We start from the raw sequence: 12,645 nt of genomic DNA on the forward strand, positions 1-12,645 counted from the left end.
ATCTGTATTTTTATATATTTATAAGCCAATGTTTGCCAGCGCTGGCAGATGAGGTTTCCAAAAATCTGGAAGATAACATGTTGCTGAGGATGTTGTATGAGCTGATGCTGATTGCAAGTTGTGGACCACTACCTGAGATGAATGAGGTAGTGGATGAGTCTCCATTTGACTCTGAGTAAGTCACCAGTTAAATACCCGCTTCAGATACAAGTGGCAGAGTATTACATATTTTCTTAAAATGGTATAACTGTGCTTGAACATAGACTGCTGGAAATCTGGAAATGTACTGAAGACTGAAAATCTAGAGCATTTGATACAGTGAGATCTATTGAAATGTGAGGAAGTGTGGTATTTATTATTATTATATTTAGAAAATGATGCTAGAGATTTGGGTGTAATGTTATTTCACTTTGTGTAGTGACTAAGCAAGGCAGTATTCTTTGGTGAGAAAGCACAGAAAAGAATAGAATGTAATCACACATGCTTCATTATTGCCTTCAAGTAATGGAAAAAATTAGGAGCGTAAGGTAGTAATTAAAATGTTTCATGAATAAGAGACTGGATAATTTCAGTGGCGTTTTTAGCAGCTACAGCCCTGAAGGCAAACACACATAAATGCATAGAATATTTTTGGGCAAATACTCAAGTCAATTACAGTGTCAGGATGCTACTCCCAACACATTAGTCTAAATTCTGTGCAGTAATTAACAGATACTAATAAAATAAATGTAGTCTATTCCATATTCTGATAAGTAGTTATTTATAGCCACCCTGGGAAAGTTTGAATTATTGTCTGTCCTAATTGTGCCATGGACTTTTTTATTAGGCATGAAAGTCTGACTGAGAGGAATTAATAACTGCCTGCAAAGTCTCTGCATTACAGTTAATCAGATATCTTGGCAGAGCTGCTTCTTATATTTTGGTCTTATATTTCTGTTCGTTCATTTGTCACATCTAGAATCAGAAATTGTGCTCTCAACAGTAAAATCTTCTCTTGCCTAGTGTAAGATTCAGTCTACACCAGGACCGTGTCATTATTATCTGTTTTCCCCAACCTTCCTCCTCCTTAGGCCCTTGATGATCCTCTTTACATCTAAGAGATTTCTGTTTATAACACAAAATCTGCTAAGAAGGAGTAATCAGTATATGCTGTTGCTCTACACGCCCATCTCAACACATCTCTGAGTGTAAATGTAGGTCATGTCTGTCTGTAGAAACCTTCTCTCATGAATATGTATCTTGGCAAGTTTGCTAACAACAGGTGTATTCTGTGTTCATCACTTCTTTTTACTTGCATTATTATTATGTGGAAAATAGAATCAACCTTCAGCCTTTTAATTAAACCTTAAGGTAGCTATAAAGGAAAAGAACAAACAAAAAAATCTTTTATGTAATAGTTTCCTTCCATCCCCTGACTGAATAAATGAATATATAGTATTATTTAAGGCTTGTGAGTTCTAAGAATAAGCCCAACTTAACTTCAATATGCACAGCATCCTTCCATTCATGAATATAATAAATATTTCAGAAAGCAGAGGGGGAAAAAAAATGCTGTCCTAAAATATTCTAGAGGTAACTGAAACAGGGATCAAGCATTAGAACAAGCTGTCCAGGGAAGTGTTTGAGTCACCAGCCCTGGAGTTAAGGCATGTGGGTGTGGTGCTTGTGGATGTAGTTTAGTGGTAGATGTGGCAGTGCTGGATTAACAGTTCACTTGGTGAATTTATAGGTCTTTTCAAACCTAAACAATTCCATGAGTCTGTGTTTTATGAAGAACGGATTGAAGTACATGGAAAGAAGTTTTGAGTTAAATGCTCTAAAGCAGAGGTTTTAACTAGAAGCTGTCTTTTTTCAAGTTTTCTACACCTTTTACTGTGAATACATATATCACTCCAGGAGCTTTCATATAGAGAGCTTTACTGAAAATAATTGTATAGAAATTTTGTCATTCAGGCCCTAAAGTTTTTTAAGTTATATTTTGCTTTGATGGTTAAAGAGACGTGAGTTGCAATGTTCACATTTATGTTGAAAATTACAAACTATATAATAACTAAATTAATCGTATTAAATGAGAAGCCAGAATCTACCTAATTATTTATTAACCTGATCTCACATTAGGATGAATTTATGGATTTCCAGAAGAAATAGGAAAGTTGCTAATCATTATATCTATGGAATCTACATACATCTTGGATTCAACTGGCATAAAATTTCCTCATGTTCTTACATTTTTTATTTTCAGCTTGTGATTGTAAGGTTTCAGTCATGCAAAGCCCATAGCACCAAGATTTACAGGGGTTGCTGGTACAAAATAAATTACTCAGCTGATAACATCTATGAGTTTTTGTCCACATTCAGAAGTGGAAATCCTGGCCACCAATGTACAACATAAAGACAAAACTTTAATTAGATAGCAGATATGAAAGGGTGAACGTACAGAACATAATCAAGTAATGTTTTATAGCTCTATTGTAACTGAGGCACTTTGTGTATTTAATTAAACTTTTATCCTTTCATAAAGACTTAGCTGTTAGAAAAATACTTGACCACCCAGAGGCTTTCATCTCTGGTACTAATTGATAAGAATCCAGGAGGTCTCAAAAACACAGATAGCAAAGTGATCCCCTGAATTCTAGCTTCTGAAATGTGTTAGTTGGTCTTTTCAATTAAAAAATCTGCATGTTTTCATGCTTAACAAAATTAAATTGGAATGCATACCATACTATGAAATAAAATCAAATTACACGGTCCATGCACCACATCTACTTTCTGGTAAAGAACTCAAAACTCTGGCCTGAAATTTATACTGGCCACCAAGACTGTTCTTACAATAGAGAACTGCGGTTGGGAGCACTCAGACTGATAATGGAGCAAACATTATCAGTTCAGCATGGCATTGAAAGCCGTCTCTTCAGATGCACTGAATCGTGTGGAAAAGCAAAGTTGCATCTTGTACTGGGAGGTTAGGAAAATAAATGCAGTGCCTAGAATATGTAGAAGACACGGGGAACAGCTGATTAGCTCAAAACAACCAGGTGGGAAGTACCTTATTTCATCAGGATGGTCTAAAGTTTGCATGAAAAAGTTGCTTTGAACCTCCTGAGAACTTTGTTGTTTCTCCTGTGCAATTCCCACAGTAAATCCAGCTACTTCCCACTAAATCCATAGAGCAGATTAAAGATTGCAGTTACTGAAGTACTGTCATGTTGTACAAGACAGAATGAAAAGACAGATCTTCATTGACTAAGGATGGAAATGCCTAAATACATCATCTGTAAATGATAGTAATGTGTAAATCATAGACACATTCAATTCAAGAGTGCTACAGTGAAATTTATTGTGTTCCATTTCTGTTCATCCCAGAGAAAGACAAAATGATAGCTTGATGTCAAAGTGAGCAGGATTCTATTTCACTTTCTTCTGCTATATATCAAACCCATTTAAGAAGGGTAATATGGTGTGAAAATAAGTGATAATTAAAGAGTTGCTTTATATCATATCTGAAACCATGTTATGTATAGTGACATATCTTGGTTGACATACAGTGACACTTAACACCTGTCCAGAAGTAATAAAACTTAAGCTGGACTGCTAGTCTTACATTAGAAAAACAGATCGGCAAATTAAATCCTGCAGGCTGTTAATTGCATTTGTATTTTAGAGGTAAAAATAAAGGGGGGGTGTTGTTTTTCTTCATTTTCTATAGCTGAGAAATGTCAAGAAAAAGAAGTATAAAACATTTTCGTTTTCAGTTTTTCAAAGTAAGGTATCTTTATCAACCACACCCAACCCCAATATCCTCATAGCATGATTTCAGTATTAAATAAATGTAAATCAAGTGTTGATGCAATCATGCAGGTTGTTTGTAAGTGCCAGGTAATTTAATAATGAGCAAACAAGTAGCAGAAGGTGGTTTTGTCATGTGGAAATCTGTCTCAAATTCTGTGGCTTACCTGTTTTAGCTGAAGTGCTCTGATTATCATAGTGAGATGGTGGAAATTAAACAGGGTGCAGTTGGACTTTGATGCAATAGTAATTAAAAGGTCTGTATATTTGCTGAAGAGAAGTAACTTGGCAAATAGCAGTGGAACATAAAGACATTAATGAGATGTTTGGAGACCAAGCTGTGTTACTAAATGTGTCAAGTAAATCTACACACGCTATGTGTCAGAGAAGTTGGAGCCTTCTATTGAGTGTCAGTAAGCGCACAGTTCTCTGGTGAAAAGTTTAACAGTGATAAATTCATGCAATTGCTCACCCTCCCTGTAGGTTTCTCTTTTGTGTTTAAGTGCAAGTTTTTAAAAATGCTTAAATGCATAGAGAAAACGTTTATAAGAGAAGTAGAGAAAATTCTTTATGTGGTTCCATATTTTGACAAAACAGGGAAACAGTTTCCCATGTTTACTTTTCATTCCATCTCTTTTCCCTTATATTTGCCTCTTTCTTTTCTTTTTAAATTAATTTATTTTAATAATATTTTCTTCAGTTGTAATTAATATTATTCCTCTGTATTTTTTATTTAGTACCCTTTGCAAATAGTATTCCGTACATCTTGGTAATACCAGGGTATATCATTAGAGTACTGACTGTAAGTTTATTGATTTTTAAGTTAGCTTTAAGCAGTTTATTGGGTTTTAAGTCTTCCTTGCTTCTTCTCTGTGACTTTTTAATAAAAAAGTGATGGCAAGTTTCACTTGTCCAGTATCTGTCTTTGCAGATTTTAATTTTTAGCTATATGGTCCAGCTTTGGATAAAACAGGCATCCAAGGTATAGTCTGAAGAGCCTGGGCAGCTAATTTTACTAGATTTTTCAAGCAGAGCTATGCTTAATGCATGATGTTCACCACACAACTCCTGAGTCAACAAGGGCAGATACTATTTTAGATGTGTCTTTTTGCATACTAAGTATTTTAGAATGCCTAATCTTAGAGAACAACCTTGGGTTAGATCCTTGTGATTTTTCTTAAGGTTAAAGTATTGTCAGTCAGCTGATGGATTCAGTGAGTGAAATTAGCAGTGTATGAAGATTTGACATCTATTTAAAGAGTGACAACATTAATGTGAAACTATGGGGGTTTTAGACTGTGTTAACCTAGAAACTGGTTAGGATATTGTTGTCCATAGTCTCTGATAGATTGTGTCATTTGGAAGTGAGCAGGGTGTTATAAAATGGGGTTTTTTTTTGAAAAGAGGAGTGCCACAAACTTCTCTGTCAGTAGGTTCAGTCTGATGTAATGCCCTTAGACCAAGGAAGCAGAAAGATCCACTGTGACCAGGCTGCTGCCACTCAGCAGTGTACTGCTTATGGCCCAAATCTATCCTTAGAAACACAGTTTCACCTCCTAGTAGAGCTAAGTGGAGACGTTTGTCAGATTGGGATGCATTGTATTGAATAATGCAAATACTGGTACTTCTTACTGGCACTTGTTCCTATGAACAACCAAAATGTACCTGAATTATCAATACTGTTTCCAGCACAGTCTAAAACACAGTCCTGTACCAGCTACAGGAAAAAGAAAAGAAGAAGAAAATTATCCCAGCCAAAACCAGCACAAACCTCATTCTCATTTTAACAGGCATTGCCAAAAATAATTTTCCAGTAAAAGTCTCTGACGAAATTTTTACCTCACAATCAGTCAAGGGCAACTATGTAACACATATTGTCTGTTAACTGATTTATGTTGAACAAATTCCCAGCTTCATGGTTATTTCATCTGTAATTTTGGCGAAGATTTCTAGGAACTTTTCATTTTTGCTATATGTGGTAGAACAAATTAAAATCTGGCCTTTTTTGTGATCTAAGAAAGGGATTTCACTTACATCAGGAGTGTTTAGTATATAGTGTTTTCTGGCTATTCCGTGCATCCCTGTGCTTTGTTTCAAGGCTGATTCAATGCTGCGTTTTTCTTTTTTTATTTTTTTTTTTTTTTTTTTGTAATGGTGCATTTGTTCCCATTTGAAAGCAGCTTTTGACCTTGGATATCTGTGCAACATAGAGAAAGTAACTGAATGTTGTAACATGGAAGATACACGTGTAATTGCAGGTAAAAGCATTGCTGCGAAAGCCTTAACAGGGAGCATGCTATTGACTCATCTTGGCCTGTGATGGAAAGTGCCCTGAGCCTCATTAAAGTGTAATTAGCATTTTCAACTCAAAAGGATGGTGGATCAGATTCTGATGTATTTATCATGCCTATTAGCAGCTTACACTGAAAAACACCCTGACACACTGAGACTGATATGGAGATAGGAGTCTAGCACAGTAGAGATACCAGGGCAAGAAGCAGCCATAAGTAACACAGCAATATCTCTGTGCCATGCAGTTGGTGGCATTGTAAATTTTTTAGAGGATAAAATGCAGAAAAAGAAGATAACTTCCTACAATGCTTAACTCTGAACCTTATTAAAGTGGAAGGACCAATGTAAAATTTTTATAGTCTTATGTGCTGCAAATCTGGCAACAGGGATTTCTTAATTGCACAAAAGGTGACAGAGTCTATGACAAGTAAAGCAGCTGTACATTATTCTTAAGTAAAGTTACCCAATAGGGCATGGACAGGTAGGTTCCTTGATCGTTGCTATGTACTCTCCTACTCATATATAAATGTGGCAAATATACAGCTTCTAAGGTAATTTAACTAATTTTTTTATGCCACACTGGAATATGTAGTTTGTTTCCACAGATGACAGTCAGAATGGCATTTTGAAATGTTTCAGATCCTCAGAACCATTTTTGTGATAATTAGCTGGTTTTGCATAGTTGTGCTTTACACCAGAGACCATCAGTCTGTTTAGATTCATCTTCTCCTTCTGCCTTTCCCCTAGTGACTTTGTAGGTGATTTGACATTAATGTTGAACTTCTTAGTGAAGTTAAAATATCTTAGAATAAGCAAGTTATTTGTTTACAAAGAAGGGAGATAGATTTTCTTACATTTTCAAATATATATTTGACTACCAATAGTTTTGTAGTTGGTGATTTAGTGGTATGATTCATTTATAAGAAGAATTATATATCTGACTGTAAATATTTCAATGTATGAAAAAATAGATAAAATATGGAGGAGCACAGAAAATAATTGCATGAAAAATAAAAGATGATAGGCTTTTTTCTCAGTATTATTTTAGAGCTAAAATCTACTTTGGCTTCCTTTCTGAACGTAATTCCCCACATCAAATCTGTTTAGGAATTGCCAGTTACTCTGAATTTGTTAGGATGTTTTCACCAGCAACTGATTTCACCCCCGTCTTCTTTCCCGTGGAGAAAAGGCTGTCCAAGTCCAAACTGGCCAAGAGGCAGGGTGTATGCTCTATCAGTATTAACATTGTAATTATCTTCTTGGCATAAATAATTTTAAATAAACAGTATTATGCTTGTATTTGTTTTAAAAACACAGACCCCAACACAAAAAACTGAAATAGTTTTTTATTAATCTATCAATAACCATGGAGAGACAGTGTTATCTTGGCTGTGGCTAGTTGCAGTAGCAGAGAACTAGTAGATAGTAAATACACATCTATTCATACAAATAGATCAAGAGATAATTAGGTGTTTTTAGATGATTTATTTATATTTATGTGATACAGTATATATGAATAATACAAATGGTAATATTCTGTGTATTTTGTTGATATTTAATTTTATTAATAGTTACTGTTGTCTGTACTTCGTTCTTTTAATTAAAGGTTGCATCTGTATCACAGTGGTTAATATTTGCAGTGAGCTTCTTTTGCTGTAACTTGGCACTTTGAATCTAGCAGTTCTGTCATATTGAAAAAAATTCTGGATTCCAGTAGAATTATGCATGATGCCCAGTTATTACAGTGTGTTTATGTCTTAGATAATTATGAGCATTGGAGTTTTAGTTTAACAGTTAAAGCAAATGTTGCCTGGTTTGTAATTTTTTCTTTCTGTTTTCATGTTGAGATATTGAAATAAGTGTATTCAGTCTGTACATCAATTTTAATAATGTCAGTTCCTGCTCTTTCAGCAACTGATATTCCTACTTGAGATCATCTATGTATGAGATAGCTCAGGCCATAAAGGGAAAGCAGTTTCTGCTCCTACTCAGTATTCTAGAAGTGAAAAGGTGCTGAGAGGAGGCTCCTGTGCACATCCAGTGAGAGGGTATGATGTGGAAAAGCACATCAGGCAGGCAAAACTGTGTTTGTTTGGCTCGTGTTGTGCTTGCATTTAGGAGGCATTTATTTTTGTGACATGTTGTGACATGTCTTACAGATGGATATCTGTCATTAAAGTCTGGTGTGGAACTCCAAAGTTGAGGACTGTGAGTGGATGTGTGAAGCAGCATGGGGCACCACTGGGATGCAGAGATTAGAGTCCACAAAAAAGAAAACTAAGACAGAATATTTTTTAAAAGAGTTTATTCTGGGGGGTGGGTTGGTTGTATTTGTGTGACAAAAGCTGTTACTTAAGATTCTCCTGTGAACTGAGATATTCTGATTAATTCTTGATGCTTTCATGCTCACTTCAGAGAGACGAAGTGCAATTCATTAGCAAGGTGCTTGGGTCAGCTGGAGTGATCCTCAAAGCCAGAGCAAAACAAAGGGCAGCTGAGGAAAGAAACCAGACAAATGGATTAGTTTAAATTGTTCTGTGCTGCCCAGCAAGACTTAAAATCGTTAACCGTGCATATGAATATTTATATATGAGCCAGAAAGCAACTAGCTAATTTCCTACTTTCCTCTTTATAATGAGAGCCTGAACTGTTCTCAGCAGTATTTTAGAAATCTGCTGTTACTAACCTCTTCCTCTGCCCAGTCAGGATTTTATTCTTGTGCTTTAAAAACAAAAATCTGTTTGTAAGCAGTGAAAGTAGCATTTCCAAATTGGGGGGAAAAAAAAGGCTGTATCTAAATATTAGAAAGTTTCATGGGTTTAGATTTAAGATGATCCCTGAAAATAATATCACTTCAAAAAACCCAGTCTTGGGCTGAAATTAAGTTTTCCTACTACAATAGGAAAAGGGATTTTGCACTTATTTTTAATTATTTTAATTACTAATTGCATACAGATTTTTTTATTATCATTATATGATGGGACACGTGCATGAAACATTGCTCCCAAAGCACTTCCATGAACATGTCATACTCTGAAATTTCGTGGTGTTATTTCTCCTTTGCCTTCCTCTCAGAATTTATATTAAAGGCTGAATTACATTTTCAATTATATCCTAAGTGATCTTAGTAAAACCTAATTCTTAGGAAATCCACAAACACTGACTGATTTTTCTTGATATTAAAGTAGAATAATGTGAGGAACTTTTCTGCTATCACATTTTAGAAAAGATACCTGGTGAGTGTTTGCAGGCTGTAGCCTAGGACAGAAGAGATGAGATATTGGTGGTACAGGCCATCTGATAATAAGGAGAGGCATTTCAGTGTGGTCTTTATAAAAGAACCTAAGAAGCTCGTGCCTGTCCAGGGGGAAGTCTTGGGAGGACGTGTTTTGCTTTTTTGTTGACTGGATAAAAACACAGTTTAAGAATTTTATTGAGAGCACTCTCTGAATATCTTGTTTTCACTTTGCTCAAGGGCCAGGACTCTGCGTGTGAGTGTAAATTTAGAAAACTCAGTCAAGGAGGTCAAAAATCCTATTTACAGACATTAAATAATTCCTGCTGAGAAGTGTAATTCTAAAAGGTGAATGCTATTTTCTTTGAAATAGTGTGATTTGAAGACTAAGGCGATTGAATCTGATTTCCCTGATGCACAAAAATATGTATAGATATTTGAATATATATGTGGACACAGACATTTAGAGAGCTAGGGAATTACAGCTTGGAAATCCTTTTCAGGCCTGGATTTCTCCTGACTCTCAGGTCCATTCCCAGGCTGACAAGCTGACTACAGCTTCAGTTAGGGAGGAAGTCTCCCAGGGTGATAAGATGGTGAAAAACAGAATGGAATTCATAATAAAGATTAACACCTGGTGACTTTCCCGTGGGATACATCCTGAGGTACTGTCCCAAGGATGTTCTTCCCAATTGTCCAATGAACTACTGTCCTGTCCTAGCTGCATGTAACACACTTTAAATACAGGCTGTCCATACAATAAAGTTGGCCTTTTCCCCCAAAGAGGTCCGTGTGTGTTGCTGTCCTTTCTCTCTCTTTGCAGCACAGTAACCACATATATATGTCTTTGGTTAAATCCTTTGGTTATGTGTTTCCTCTACTCTGCAGTGGTGTGGCCTCACCTCAAGTCCTGTGTACAGTTTTGGGGACCACGATATAAAAAAGATATTAAGGCATTAGAGGGTGTCCAAAGGAGAGCCCCAAAGGTGGTGAAGGGCCTTGAGGGGAAGCCGTGTGAGGAGCAGCTCAGGGCACTTGGTGTGTTCAGCCTGGAGGAGACTGAGGGGAGACCTCAGTGCAGCTACAGCTCCTTGTGAGAGGAAGAGGAGGGGCAGGCACTGATCCCTGCTCTGTGCTGACCAGTGGGAATGGACCAAAAGGAATGGCCTTCAGCTGTGTCAGGGCAGGTTTAGGTTGGTTATCAGAAAAAGGTTCCTCACCCAGAGGGTGTTTGGGCACTGGAACAGCTCCCCAGGGAAGTGGTAACAGCACCATTGGTCTCACTCACAGACTTAGAGTTCAGGGAGCATTTGGACAATGCTCTCACTCACAGGGTGTGACTCTTGGGGTGTCCTGTGCAGGACCAAAAATTGGAGTCCATGGTCCTTGTGGGTCCCATCCAACTCAGCATTGTTTCATTGTTAACTTTTAAAAAGTATTTAATCTGTGCAAAAAAAAAAAAAAAATACTGTTTAGGAAGCTTGTAGGGAAAGCATTCTGCAATAAAGTTCCTCTTCGCTTATTTATGACAAAAATCAGTTATTCTTAACAATGTGAGTACTTTGTAAAAATAAATCACTAAAGCAGAAGCACACAGACACTCCTTAATGGCACATTTCAAAAGTGATTTTGCCATAACTTTTCTATTCTGTTCTTTTGTTGTATGAATAGTTGTGCAAGTTGAATAGGAACTTCAGTGCAGAATTCTGTATTTATTTATGTACTGTAATTTAGTGCAACACTTTTTGTTCTATTTATACTGTGGTTTTCAGGACAAATCACCATGAAATAGCTAAACTTAGTAATGATGATTAAATTTATTTCTTTTTTTTTCAAAAAAACTGTCTTTCAGTTTAGACGATTCAGTGTATGAGCAGTACTTTGCAGACTGTGGATGCTGTGAATTTTCAGTTGGAGAGTCAGAATCTTGTTGTAACCCAAGTGAAGGAGATAATGTGCCAGAGAGAAGAATGAATCATGTAAAAAGCCTGGAGAGCTGTAGTCCAGAAACAGATTTTGAAAATGAATCTTGAATGATGGATTGTTGAAAGAAAAGAATGACGTTAGAGTTCCAGGGTTCAGTATGCTGTCAGAAAATAAAATACATTTTTTAGGTCCAAGGGATGGACAATAAAGGCTGCATGCTTTTAGCAGGGAGTTTCTCGGCTGTGATCCCCAATCATAATTTCTAACCACAAAATGGGAACTAATTTCATGGGTCCATAACTTCTATTATTTTGAGGTCAAAGCAGAGCTCCTCCGAATGATGTACCCAGAATATCCAAAGGGTATTTTCTATGGATATAAATGCAGACATTCAAAACTGTATATATTTATTGTCATTGAGAAAGGATAAGCAATTGCAAATTTATTACCAAAACTACAGTGGATAATATAACACAGAAGTAATATTTGAATTACAGGATACTTCAGGTCAGAAAGGGTCATCTACTCCACATCCCTGTTCAAAGTGGGCCCAGCCTCAAGGACAAAATGCAAAAAATGAATCCTTAACTTGAAGAATTCATTTTTTCTAAATTGTTCTTAAAAAAAAAATAGTGACAAACAAGCCTGAAGGCGGTTAAGTTCTGAGGTTCAGTTTCTATGACAGAATAAAATGTAGAGTGCTGTGTGGTCAGGGAGCTCAGTGATGCTTGATTTTGATGACAGGCATCCATTGTGCTACTTAGCGCTGGTGAAGACAAAGTAGAAAGAGAGATAGTTCAGGATATTTATGTTTGCAGTACAAAAAATGATGGCACTGAGGGATAGAATGAAAACAAGCCAACTACAGTCTAGAGAAAGAGAGATACATAGGTATATGAAAGAAGTAGTTTTAAAACTATTTTTTCATATGGATGTGCTTACGGGGGTTGAGATCAAAGTGGCTTTCTAAGTACAAAAATGACAAATAAAAGTGTTGGTTTTTTGGGTTTTTTTTAATGTTTGCTGACAAATTGCCTTAGGTTTCTTTTTGGTCATTTTTGCCACCACAAAACTGTTCTGTGCCACAAAGTATTGGGGAAAGACTAATTTCTAGACTAGACATGCATTTGCCTTTGGCAGCTGGCACCTTCTGTATTTTCTGTAGTTTTATTGCATACAGGTTGAGAAGAGATAGGTCATAGTCAAGTTGAAAACCTCTTGTGGACATGTGTGCACGTATGTGTTTGCATGATGCATGAATTGCAAATAATGCTGCAGAAGTGAAAGCTCTGCTTTGGGTTTCAACACCCTGTTCCTCCAAGCAGGTTATCTAACAGACTTACACACACGATATCTAGTTCAACTCCTAGGTAAAAATCAGTCTTGTTGTTGTGAATGATTCACTT

At 36.4% G+C, this 12,645-nt stretch overlaps 1 protein-coding gene across 7 annotated transcripts in view; it reads left to right on the plus strand.

The window, feature by feature from the left end:
* Window positions 1-12,645, plus strand: part of MARCHF1 (membrane associated ring-CH-type finger 1) — a 224,617-nt gene that overhangs the window by 163,695 nt on the left and 48,277 nt on the right. The gene's annotated exons all lie outside the window — the stretch shown is intronic.

This window comes from Sturnus vulgaris, chromosome 4 (assembly GCF_052056855.1).
Source record: "Sturnus vulgaris isolate bStuVul1 chromosome 4, bStuVul1.hap1, whole genome shotgun sequence".
In the NCBI taxonomy this organism is placed as follows: Eukaryota; Metazoa; Chordata; class Aves; order Passeriformes; family Sturnidae; genus Sturnus; species Sturnus vulgaris.